Source organism: Oncorhynchus clarkii, chromosome 33 (genome assembly GCF_045791955.1).
Source record: "Oncorhynchus clarkii lewisi isolate Uvic-CL-2024 chromosome 33, UVic_Ocla_1.0, whole genome shotgun sequence".
NCBI classification, from domain to species: domain Eukaryota; kingdom Metazoa; phylum Chordata; class Actinopteri; order Salmoniformes; family Salmonidae; genus Oncorhynchus; species Oncorhynchus clarkii.
In genome coordinates, this window is record NC_092179.1 from 11,067,466 (window position 1) to 11,080,998 (window position 13,533).

General features: G+C 43.2%; 1 protein-coding gene across 3 annotated transcripts in view; it reads right to left on the reverse strand.

The window, feature by feature from the left end:
• LOC139392674 (dedicator of cytokinesis protein 4-like) overlaps positions 1–13,533 on the reverse strand; it is a 148,459-nt gene that overhangs the window by 129,657 nt on the left and 5,269 nt on the right. The window lies entirely within an intron of this gene.

The following is a 13,533-nucleotide window of genomic DNA, read 5'->3' on the forward strand; positions in this document are numbered from 1 at the left end:
CATTTTGATATAGGGACAGAGCGAATATTTTCCCGATTTCAAGCTAGCGTCCTGCAATTTTACACATTTGTCATGGGGCGGAGATCATTTTTTATTTTAAAAAGGTAATTTCCTGCAATTATACACATTTTGAAATGGCTTATTCCTTGTTCTTATGCGGTCTGAGTCACTCAAACATTATAACAAAATCAACGGGTGTTCCATGCCGTGCCATTTTTTTGAATTTCTAATTCTCTCAGACTGCCTTAGTTTTTATTTTGGGGATTGTTAGTTCTCCAAAGAGGATCTTATTAAAAAAATATATAGGGCCATTATCTTTTCTGAATACATTGTCTGGTTTTAGTCATTTAAGTTTAAACTGAAAACATTTTACCATCCAGAGAATGATTGCCATTGTCACTGGGTGGTAGAGGTTTTACCTAAAAGAACTTGTGTTTTAATTTATTGAGTTGACTATACCTCCGACTGTTACATGCTCCACTTAGTCTCCTACTTCACCTGTCTTTTGGAGCTTTTCTTTCCTGTCTGAATGGTTTATCCAGCTAAACAGACAGCCTTTAAATTTAAGGCGGAAACCAGAATTCTGTTAGGCTTTTCCTACATAATAATAACCCGGTTCTCTCTCAAGTTGTTTGTCTGGGGGCGATGTGTCTTTTCTTCCTCCTCCCTCTCATCATTGATTGAATGTTTTATTTATTTTTTTTAGCATTTCAGCATCAGCACCAAAGGTTGGCACTGCAAAGCATTCTGGGATGCCCCTTTTGATTCCCGGTCTTTTTACTGGCTCTGAGGATTCCTTCGATTGATTCATTAAGCAGCTTTTGTGTCTGTCATTTAACAGTCTGTGTGTTACACGTCCACATCCTATTAATTACAAAACAAGGGTGGATTGTTTGCTGTATTAAACATTTTTTTTTTATAAAGAGTAAGAAGTAAGTTATTCAGCAGTGGCTGACCTAGACAGACATTATCCCTGTCTGGCCTCAGTGATTTGATTAATTAGTAAATACTGTACTGAGTTGCCTCTGGTCTGGCATTTCAAGTTCATACAGTATGTGGAGCGAGGGTGTCCTCTACTTCACATCTCGGTATCGTGCATATCTGATGAAGAATCTAACATGACACTTTCTCCCTCATGGGACCTACACCAATAAGAAGCTGCCACAGTCCGGCCTGTTATGATTTTGCCCGAATTGCATATCTCAGACATGTTACCTTCCAGTTCAAACAAGCGTCAGACTGGGGTCGATCCTAGTGCTGGTGTCTCTTACTCTCTCCCCCGACCGATGGGTCACTGAAACCAACTGCAGTGGGACGGCTGCTAGTGAAGTGGCCCGCTTTGCTCACAAGCCCTTAACCCCACGACCCCTTTCCTCTCTCTCATTCCTTTTCGTCTCCACCTGGTCCCCTTTATTTTACTCCTTCACTTCCCCTCAGGGGTGAACATTTAGTCATAAGCGTCTGCAGCGAAGTGCATTTCAGCAAAAAGTCTGTGTAATGTATACCCTTTGTGTGGGCGAGTGGGCTGGGAAGGACTGCGGCAGTCCCGCTGTGAGAGCCTTTGTGTGGGACGTTAATGCACACTTTTTCATGTGATGACAGATGGAGACCCGGGGCTATAGTCAATGCAGCAGGAGGGGGAAGAGATACTGTATGCACAACACTGGAGAAACACTTAGCCTCTATACAGCCGACTTTGTGGGTTTCAGTGGAACCCATTTGGTCGCAACAAATATTCAACAAGTTTGGTAATAATTGATAATGACCTGGCGTCTGGCCCATAATGGGCCTGCATTCCATACAGAACCAGGCATACCCATTGATTTGGATAGATTTAGTGTAAAAGCAGATTTCAAAGTGCCAAGTGTTATTTTCTGCGGAATACTCCAGGGCAGAATTTGAAGGGGAAAAAATTATAGTTGATACCATGACAAAAAAAACAAAAAAAGAATGTGGGAAGAAAGACTACTTCGCCATTTTTTTCAGGTTTTCGCTTTCAAAAAAAAATAAAAAAATCACACCTTTTTTAATTTATAGAAAAGCAAGCAAATGCTCTAAGTCCACAAAAAATGCTTAAACCATATAAGGGGGACATTTAACATAACAAAAACAGAAATATCTTATTTACATAAGTATTCAGACCCTTTGCTATGAGACTCGAAATTAAGCTCAGATGCATCCTGTTTCCATTGATCATCCTTGAGATGTTTCTACAACTTGGAGTCCACTTGTGGTAAATTTAATTGATTGGACATGATTTGGAAAGGCACACACCGGTCTAGAATAAAGTCCCACAGATGACAGTGCATGTCAGAGCAAAAAAACAAGCCATGAGGTTGAAGGGATTGTTCGTAGATCTCGGAGACAGGATTGTGTCAAGGCACAGATCTGGGGAAGGGTACCAAAACATTTCTGCAGCATTGAAGGTCCCCAAGAAGACAGTGGCCTCCATCATTCTTAAATGGAAGAAGTTTGGAACCACCAAGACTCCCAGAGCTGGCTGCCCGGCCAAACTGAGCAATCGGGGGAGAAGGGACTTGGTCAAGGAGGTAACCAAGAACCCGATGGTTGCTCTGGCAGAACTCTGGAATTCCTCTGTGGAGATGGGAGAACCTTTCAGAAGGTCAACCATCTCTGCAGCACTCCACCAATCAGGCCTTTATGGTAGAGTGGCCAGACAGAAGCCACTCCTCAGTAAAAGGCACATGACAGCCTGCTTGGAGTTCGCCAAAAGGGAACTAAAGGACTCTGTCCATGGCCTGAATGCCAAGCATCACATCTGGAGGAAACCTTGCACCATCCCTACGGTGAAGCATGGTGGTGGCAGCATCATGCTGTGGGGATGTATTTCAGTGGCAGGGACTGGGAGATTAGTCAGGATCGAGAGAAAGTACAGAGATCCTTAATTATAACCTGCTCCAGAGCGCTCAGGACCTCAGACTGGGACCTTCCAACAAGAAAACAACCCTAAGCACAGAGCCAAGACAACAAGCCAAGACAACGCAGGAGTGGCTTTGGGACAAGTTTCTGAATGTCCTTGAATGGCCCAGCCAGAGCATGTACTTGAACCCGCGCGAACATCTCTGGAGAGACCTGAAAATAGCTGTGCAGCGACGCTCCACATCCAACCTGACAGAGGGGAGAAGAATGGAAGAAACACCCCAAATATAGGTGTGCCAAGCTTGTAGCGTCATACGCAAGAAGACTTGAGGCTGTAATTGCTGCCAAAGGTGCTTCAACAAAGTACTGAGTAAAGGGTCTGAATACTTTGGTAAATATGATATTTCCGTTTTTTCTTTTCTTTGTCATTATGGGGTAGATTTAAAACCTGACTGGACAGGAGTTCCGCTAGCGAAACGTTGACAAAATTGCAGAAATTTTATCATTATAAATATTACATTTTAATTCAATCAAAAGTGGAATACACCAAATGAAAGCTAAACCTCTTGTTAATCTAGCCACCATGTCAGATTTCAAAAAGTTTTTACTGCGAAAGCAAACCATGCGATTATCGATCAGCAGACAAAACATTATGTACAGTTACAGCCAAGTAGATTAGTCACGAAAGTCAGAAATAGCAATAAAAATAATCAATTACCTTTGAAGATCTTCTTTTGGCAACACTAAAGATCACGACAAAACAAATTTCCAGACCAATGACCACTGATCGTCTTGAAATCTAGCTTGGAGAAGATTCTGTGTTGGATTGGTGAGTAACTTTGTTTGAAATTAATAATATCAAATATTATTCATTTGAGTTGTTTGAGATATTTACATTTTATTTGTGGGTGCATGTCTGTGTGTCTGTATATATATATATTAGATATTTTTTACATGTATTTTATCTAAACATGGACTGGATCAGCTCCTCACCATACTGATTGGGTTCCCTACTCTATATATAATCTGTGTCTGTATTTCACAGTCCCAGTGATTCTGATTGGGAGCCCATACTGCCAAGGTGCAAATCCCCACTGAAGCTGGTTCATCCCGCCAGACCCCTGCTGTCTCCGGCACCACACCTACCCCCGCCCGGCCATCAAGAGGTGTGAAGTTGGTGACAAAGAAGCGGAGGAAGGGAAGTGTGGAACCTGCTGGCAGAGTGGAGGAGGGTTGTTGGCACTCTGTGCCAATATTCTGACCAAAAAGACCACCAGGACCTCAGCTGGAGATGACCTCCAAGTACAGCCCCATGCAACTATTTCAGTTGTTTTTCACCTCGGCAGTTGTTGATTCCCTGGTGTTGAACACTAATAAGTACGGAGCTAAGAAGCAGGAAGGCAAGAAAGAGACATGGAAGGCCATTTCCTTGTCAGATCTTTTTTGTTACCTTTCTATAGTAATTTACATGGGTCTTGCAAAGCTGAAAACCCTGAAGGACTACTGGAAAACTGCACCCCTCTATCAACTGCCTTTCCCCACCACGGTCATGTCATGTAAAAGGTTTCTGACAATCTCACAGGCGCTTCATATCAGTGACCCAAAAGTTGACGAGGACAACGAGACAAAGCGAGGCACAGCAAGGTTTGATAAGCTCTGCAAAATTAAACCTCTCTATCACAACATCGTTGAGGCCTGCAAGACCTATTTTCAGCCCGCCCAGAACCTTTCCATAGATGAGAGGATGGTAGCCTAAGGCCAGAGTTGGCATAAAACAATACATGTGTAACAAACCAACTAAATGGTGCTACAAAAGGTTTGTTTGGGCTGATTCTGCGCGTGCATACACGTGCAATTTTTTAGTCTATGAGGGGAAGAGCAGTTGTGTGACCGGTAAGGGGATTAGCTATGATTCCGTTATGGAGTTATTAGATTTTCAACTGCTAGGGAAGGCTACAAACTGTTTGTGGACAACTTCTACACAAGCTCTAACTTGTTCATAGACCTGAGCAAGCTGGAGGTGTGGGCCTGTGGCACCATTCGGACCAACAGAGTGGGATTTCCGAAAACCAGGGTGAACGACATGCCTAAGCGGGCTGAGCGGGGTACCATGAGATGGATCAGAGAAGATGGCCTGCTCCTTGTGAAGTGGATGGATACCAGAGAGGTGGTGATGTGCACAACAATCCACAAGTCCTTCAGTGGTGATCACGTCATCAGGCGTGTGAAGAAAGCTACTGGGGCATGGACCACAAAAAAATGTCCCCATTCCAGCTGCTGTGAAGGACTACAACAAGAGCATGGGAGGTGTGGACCTGTCAGATGCGCTGATAGGCTACTATAATGTTCTCCACAAGACCATGGAATGGTACAAGACATTGTTTTATCATTTCATCGACATTGCTGTGGTGAATGCCTTCATACTCCAGAAGGAAATAGCTAAGAGCTGTGGACAGCCCCCCATCTCACAGCTAGCCTTCAGGGAGCTGCTCATCCAGGAGCTTGCTAGCTACAGCAAGACCACTGTAGCACCTTCTGTCCCCTCTACCTCTGTCCCTTCTGCTCCAACCAGTGGTGTTCACATGCCAAGATTCATCATTGCAGGCAGGAATGTGCCTCAGGGCAAAAAGGGCTCAGTAGGGAGGCTTCGTTGTGCTCTTTGCCACAAGAAATCCCCTGTCACCTGCACCACCTGTTCGGTGACCCTCTGCTTCACACCAGAAAGAGACTGCTATGGGCTATGGCATCAGCAGCACAATATTGTGTAGAGGACTGAGGGTCTTCACATTATTGTACATTAAAAGTGTAAATAGTTGTCATTGTTATTTTAAATTTTTTGAAATATTCAAATATTTATTTTTCTTCAATTTTTCAAATATTTTTTGGGGGGGTATGTTAGAATAATTTTGTATATAGTTATTTGCATCAATGTATCATTGTACCAATTCGGCCACTTGGGTACATTTGGGAAAGTTGTGAGGGACACCTGGGTGAGTTCATGCTCAATTGCATGTACCGCACTCATTCCTGAAGGTATCAGTCTGAAACTTTGTTCAAATATTGTTGCCCACTTATGTTCTTATTTGAAATGATCCCCAGCATCATATCTGAATGTTTGGCTGTTCTTGTTAATTTCAAAGATGCAACAACATTAAAAAGAAACTGCCTGTTACTCAGGCCCAGAAGCTAGAATATACATATAATTGGTAGTATTGGATGGAAAACTCTGAAGTTTCTAAAACTGTTAAAATAATGTCTGAGTATAACAGAACTGATATGGCAGGCGAAAACTCTAGGAGAATCTATCCGGAATGTGTTTTTTTTTTGTTTATTTGTTTTTTTGAGGTCACCACCGATTCAAAACACTTGTCTATGGGATATTCAAAGGAAATCCTGCCAGATTGCAGTTCCTGTGGCTTCCACTAGATGTCAAGTCTTTTCAGGCTTGTTCTTTGAAAAATTAGATAAACTTCAAGTTCTTTCAAGGTGGTTCTCATTTGGATTGTAGTTTTGTGGCGTGAGTGGATGAGGGCGCGCACTTTGTTATTTATCTCCGGTATTGAACATACTATTCTCTGTCTTAAATTGTATTGTTTATTTACATATTAGGGTACCAGAGGATTGATTATAAACGCTGTTTGACTTGTTTGGACGATTGGTAACTTTTGGGATTGCTTTGTATGCATGTTGAATGACTGGAACGGGTGGATTACTGAATCAAACGTGCCAACTAAACTGTTTTTTTTTATATAAAGAAGGACTTTATTGAAGGAAACAACCATTTGTGGTGTAGCTGGGACCCTTGGGATTGCAAACAGAGGATGAAGATCTTCAAAAGGTAAGTGATTTATTTTATCACTTTCTGACTTTTGTGAAGCCTCTGCTGGTTTGGAAAATGTTTTTAATGATTTTGTATGCGGGGCGCTGTCCTCAGATAATCGCACGGTAATGCTTTCGCCGTAAAGCCTTTTTGAAATCTGACAAAGCAGCTGGATTAAGATAAATTAAGATTTTAAATGATGTATGACACTTGTATTTTCATGAATGTTTAATATTACGATTTTTGTATTTTGAATTTCGCGCTCTGCAATTTCACCCAATGTTGTCGAGATGGGGGCGCTAGCGTCCCACCTAGCCTTAAGAAGTTTTAAAACAGCGTCATTTTCTCTCCGTGGCCAAGAGGAGGCCCTTTAAAACTGCACCATTCAGAGCTGCTGAAAAAAATCCTAGGGGGAACAACTGGTTCAGATACAGAGCTTTTCTTTGCTGTGTAAGAATTTCCGATGAAGCTATTTATTCTATCAGGAAATCGTCAATAGGCTTGCATTTTCTAGTGTTCAATCATACTGAAAACAGTTCAACTGTTTTTCTATTCTGGTCCTTTCAAACCGAACTGGGAACAACCCATGTCGATTGTTTAGGGTACCGTGTGTAGCATACTCTCTTTAAGGAGAATGAAGCCTTTTCAACCAGCGCACCATGTTAAAATTAATTGCAATTGGTCTAAATCCCCACTCAGCTTTTCACTGGGTGAAAAATGGCCATGGACCAACAGTGAATTACAATAAATCCCCTTTGAATGTCAAACTAACATTAAGTTAAACTGGCTTGTCTGTGTCAGGATATAAATTACCTGAGGGTGTGTGTGTGTGTGTGTGTGTGTGTGTGTGTGTGCGTTGATCCAGACCCTGAACCAGGCAGGCCAAGGAAACAGAGATCACACACACTGACAAGTAAGATGATGGCTTACAGCAGCCAAGGTCAAACCATCATCTGCCCAGCCGCATCGAGCTGATTCATGTAGTGTGTACGATGTGTGCGTGTGCGTTCAAGCATGCGTTCCTCCGTGTGGAGGTTGCGTGCGTCCCTATGTGTGTGAGCGTGTGTGCGTGCAAGTGACGTGAATGGAAAACTAACACTGTATAGTGTGTATACTGTGAATTGATCTAACAGATGGAAATGTAACACCTCACTAACAGCACAGGTAGTATCAAGTCAAACACTGGCAGACAAATATATGTATTTATACTGTACGTGTGACAGTATGAGAGAGGAAGAGTTTTAATCAGTAGGGTAAAATAAGAGTCGGTGATGCTAAGAGAGAGAGAGAGCGAGCGAGACACACATCATTATCACTCACATGAAAGACAGCGATGAGAGCTGGGCAAGCAGAATAGCCTACAGTAAAATCATACCACGATGATGGATCATACTGCCTGCTTTTCCGAGCCAGAACAGCATTCAAACATCACCCTTCAACAACACAGCTAAAACAGGAGCCAAGGACACGGAGAGCCAGGAAAACATTAAAGCATTCATTGTACTTTCCCAACACGACACAACCCTAGAAAGAGAGCGTTTGTGGGTCGCAAATGGTAACCAAGGGGACCCATAGGGTTCTGGTCAGAAGTAGTGCACTACATAGGGAATAGGGTGTCATTTAATTGGGACACAGACAGAGACAGCTTTGACACCTAAATGAATTGTGGCCAGGCACCAGCTCAGTGGTAGCGTTCTGTACTCAACGGAAGCCTTTGTGTGTCTTGTGATAGGAGCAGCAACCAGCTCCATGCCCAGTTATGATCATCCATATTCATTTGGGGAGCCGAATGGGGAGACGGGGACATAGGTAAATACATAGAGATAGTGGGAGAGGTAGACGCCACACAGAGAGCCAGTGAGTTTTCACTACTACTATCATCCTCATTCGCTCTGTCTGTTTCTCTGCCCTAGAGAGAGACCACTGCCACCAGAACAACACCACTGAAGTGTCTGGGGAGGAGGAGGAATGGACAAACAGAGGGAGAGAAAGAGACAAATGGGAGGAAGACAGATGGAAAGACGGATACAGAGAGCGGTGGGTAAAGAGAGAACCACCAGACAGCCAGATCAACAGACGGAGAGAGAAAGAAAAGAAAAAGAGACAGACAGAGGGAGGGAATGAAAGAGAGGGATATCAAGATAAGAGATGGGGGAGAGTGTAACCTCCAATCTCTGCAAACAGCTCACTCCCTGCAGACAGACAGACAGACAGACAGACAGACAGAGAGACAGAGAGAGAGAGAGAGAGAGAGAGAGAGAGAGAGAGAGAGAGAGACAGACAGACAGACAGACAGACAACACACAGACAGACAGACAGACAGACAGACAGACAGACAGACAGACAGACAGACAGACAGACAGACAGACAGACAGACAGACAGACAGACAGACAGACAGACAGACAGACAGACAGACAGACAGACAGACAGACAGACAGACAGACAGACAGACAGACAGACAGACAGACAGACAGACAGACAGACAGACAGACAGACAGACAGACAGACAGACAGACAGACAGACAGACAGACAGACAGACAGACAGACAGACAGACAGACAGACAGACAGACAGACAGACAGACAGACAGACAGACAGACAGACAGACAGACAGACAGACAGACAGACAGACAGACAGACAGACAGACAGACAGACAGACAGACAGACAGACAGACAGACAGAGAGAGCAACAGTGGTAGAAGCTACAGAGCCTTAGTGAGGGCGCCTCAGAACTCCTGTATCGGTCTCCTCCTGACACTGACATGAATTCTGTCTGCCAAGAGGAGAGAGCCTTCCAGATGACTCTAACACAACCAGGACAGTCACTGCACAGAAAGGCCTGGTTCAACCTTAGCACAACCAAACCACAACAACCCGTTTTATTAGGCATTCATAATGTATTAACAGCAAACCACTAACACATCTAACACAAGCATCACTGCACAGAAAGGCCTGGTTCAACCACAACAATGACAATTGTTGCCGTAGTAATGCATGAACAGCATACAGCTTGCTGTTCCTTTTAATAACTGAGGACAAGAGTTTGTCAGACGGCGAAGCCAAGTTGCTTATTAAAGAAACGCCATGGTGGTTATGGTGAAATAGATGGGTGCCTGGGGGTCACTGGTGTGCTGTGTAGGTCACAGAGTTTCAATGGCTGCTGCATCCCAAAATGGTACCATATTCCTTTTATAGGGCACATGGGACTCTAGTCAATAGTAGTGCACTTTAAAGGGAATAGGGTGCAATTTGAGATATTGGTAATGTACAGAACCCGTGATCAACACAGCAAGACTTAAATTAAAACAGCCAGCCACTCAACACCTCTGGAAATGCAATTTTTTAGGGAATCGTTATTTTTTTTGCCCCTTTAAAAACGAGCATGTGCACAAAAGCTCAAGGCATCAATAGTTCCTTTCACACGTCAATCTATGAATATAGCATTCGTTTCTGAAAGCGCTGGTGACAGCCTGTCATTTCTTCCAACCCCACCTCCACTGTCACAGTGTTGATGAGCACGAACTGGGAGTTCCTAACGGAACACATCCCATTAACCTCTTACTGGGTTCACGGCTTGGTGTCAGGGAAACCATGGTGACCATACGATACATAGACCCCTGGAATAGAAAGGCTACTTCATTACAATGTACACAACCGTTCAAAAGTTGGGGTTACTTAGAATCTCCTTGCTTTTGAAAGAAACGCACATTTTTGGTCAATTAAAATAACATCAAATTGAACAAAAATACAGTGTAGACATTGTAGATTTTTTTATGGAATTTATACATATGCGTACAGATGCCCATTATCAACAACCATCACTCCTGTGTTCCAATGGCACGTTGTTAGCTAATCCAAGTTTATCACTTTAAAAAGACTAATTGATCATTAGAAAAACCTTTTGCAATTATGTTAGCACAGCTGAAAACTGTTGTTCTGATTAAAGAAGCAATAAAACTGGCCTTCTTTAGACTAGTTGAGTATCTGGAGCATCAGCATTTGTGGGTTCAATTACAGGCTCAAAATGGCCAGAAACAAAGACCTTTCTTCTGTAACTCGTCAGTCTTGTTCTGAGAAAAGAAGGCTATTCCATGCGAGAAATTGCCAAGAAACTGAACATCTTGTCCAACGCTGTGTACTATTCCCTTCACAGAACAGCACAAAGTGGCCCTAACCAGAATAGAAAGAGGAGAGGGAGGCCCCGGTGCACAACTGAGCAAGAGGACAAGTACATTAAAGTGTCTAATTTGAGAAACAGATGCCCCACGTTATCAACTGGTAGCTTCATTAAATAGTACCCGCAAAAAACCAGTCTCAACGTCAACAGTGAAGAGGCGACTCCGGGATGCTGGCCTTCTAGACAGAGTTGCAAAGAAAAATCCATATCTCAGACTGGCCAATAAAAATAAAAGATTAAGACGGGCAAAATAACACAGACAGGGGTAGATTGGTATGAAGTGTTATGGACAGATTAATTTAAGTTTGAGGTGTTCGGATCACAGAGGAACATTCGTGATACGCAGAAAAAATGAAAAGATGCTGGGAGGACTGCTTGACACCATCAGTCAAAGATGGTGGAGGCAATGTGATGGCCTGGGGGGGGGGGGGTGCTATGGTGGTGGTAAAGTGGGAGATTTGTACAGGGTAAAAGGGTTCTTGAAGAAGGAAGGCTATCACTCCATTTTACAACACCATGCCATATCCTGTGGAGCCAGTTTCCTCCTACAACAGGACAATGTTGTTTAGGGAAGAAGCAGTCAGTTGGTATTCTGTCTATAATAAAGTGGCCTGCACAGTCACCAAACCTATTGAGCTGTTGTGGGAGCAGCTTGACTGCATTTACGTGTTACGTTCCCCAGTTTATGTGTTGTTGTGGGTTTGCATGTGTGTGTATTTCAGGAAATTGCTTCATGGATTCTTAAGCAGCTGATTGGTTCTGCCCCGTCGCTGATTGGAGCTCTGACCCCTCCCTCTCGTCGGGGGATACAGCTGTCTCTTCAATTACCAACTCCTTCTCCAGCTTGATAAAAGCCTGTGTTCCTTTGTCAGGGAAGAGAGCTTCTTTTTACGTCCTCTTGATTTTTGTGGCGGTCAGTAAAAGTTTTGTAGATATTACTTTGTAGCCGCTCCTTCAGAGGTATGTGTATGCCAATAGGACTTACTGTTTTTGGTTATTGACATTTTTCACTTAAAGTATTGGTAATTATTCTGTTTCATTTGTACCCGGGGGAGACGCACCTTGGGAGTGTTTAGGCAAGAGGCCTGCGGGAATACATAACCCATAGTATTGAATCTGTCTATGCACACTAGGTAAGACCTGGGCGGACCACCCCTGTATTTTAGTTAGAGCGCCATGTGGTGCTGAAGGCTAGGTAAGACCTGGGCGGACCATCCCCTGTATTTTGGTTAGAGCACCAGGCGGTGCTGAAGGTTAGGTAAGTATTGGGAAGGCAGGTAAGGTAGGAGAGGGGACAAATTTAGACTTTCTTGCTTTGGTTCCATCCACCCCCTTTTCCCCACCTTACCGTGTGTAGGAATAATACATTCCCTGTAAAAACGGTATTTTTCTCTGCCTCTGTTGTCCTTCCCCCGCACCTACGATCACAGACTTTTTCACTACACAGGGAGTTGAGCTGTAGCAGGTGTTGCGTTCCCTCCTCCAAGAGGTGTACGCAACAGTACATAAGAAGTGCCCATCAAGCCAATCCAAATTGTGGGAGGTGCTTCAGGAAGCATGGGGTGAAATCTCTTCAGATTACCTCAATAAATTGACAATTAGAATGCCAAAGGTTTGCAAGGCTGTAATTGCTGCAAATGGAGGATTTTCTGATGAAAGCGAAGTTTGAAGGACACAATTATTATTTCAAATAAAAGTCATTATATATAACCTTATGAACAACTTGACTATATTTTCTATTCATTTTGCAACTTATTTCATGTATGCATCCATGGAAAACAAGGACATTTCTAAGTGACCCCAAACCTCTGAACGGTAGTGCGACTAAAGTAGGCGTTTATATCAGTATGCTTTAAATATAGGGTCCATTTCAATAAGTAGGCCCTATAGGCCTGAAAGGAATACATTGAATCACTCAGAGGGGAAGCAGTTTCTACAGAACAATGATTAGGCTAATATCATCCCATTTTTAAAACATTGGCTTTGAAATATATCTATTTCACTGTACTGTCCTTTCAATATCTGTTTTACAGTAGTGTAATCTTAATGTGCATTAATAGGACATACATTCATGCATGTACAGTGTGATGCCCTCTCCAGTCCAGTTGTTACCAGGAAACAGCAGCCCTAGCTACCTCCAGACTGCCCTGCCTTCAGCTGACTGTGCTGTGGTGAAAAGCAGGCTGGGATTTATACTGGAGGGTTTCGTGTGAGCTGCAATCCGGTCCACTCATTGGCTGGTTGCAACCGCCTAGCCTCAGCTGCATCCTTCCACAAAAACATATGCCGCCAATTAGACCGCGGTGGTGTCATCGAATCCAACGGGACACACACATTACATTGTATTCATATCAAAAGGCTGCCTCACCATGGGGGGGGGGGTGAAAAGGTAAACACGCTGATTTAGTAGGAAACAAGAAACATTTTCCGGGGGGTTTTCTGTGTGTCTTTACATAATAAATGGGATATATATATATATTTTATTATATTTTCAGTTGAAAGTAAATAGAGCTACAGTAATGGGATAACACAAACAGGCTACATGCAGTATTTTTCAATCCAGTCTAGTATTCACCAGCCATGTTAAATTGAAAGGTGTTGTGCATGATTGCCACACTTAGTTGGCCCTGTCTACCTATAACATCAGCTAGGCT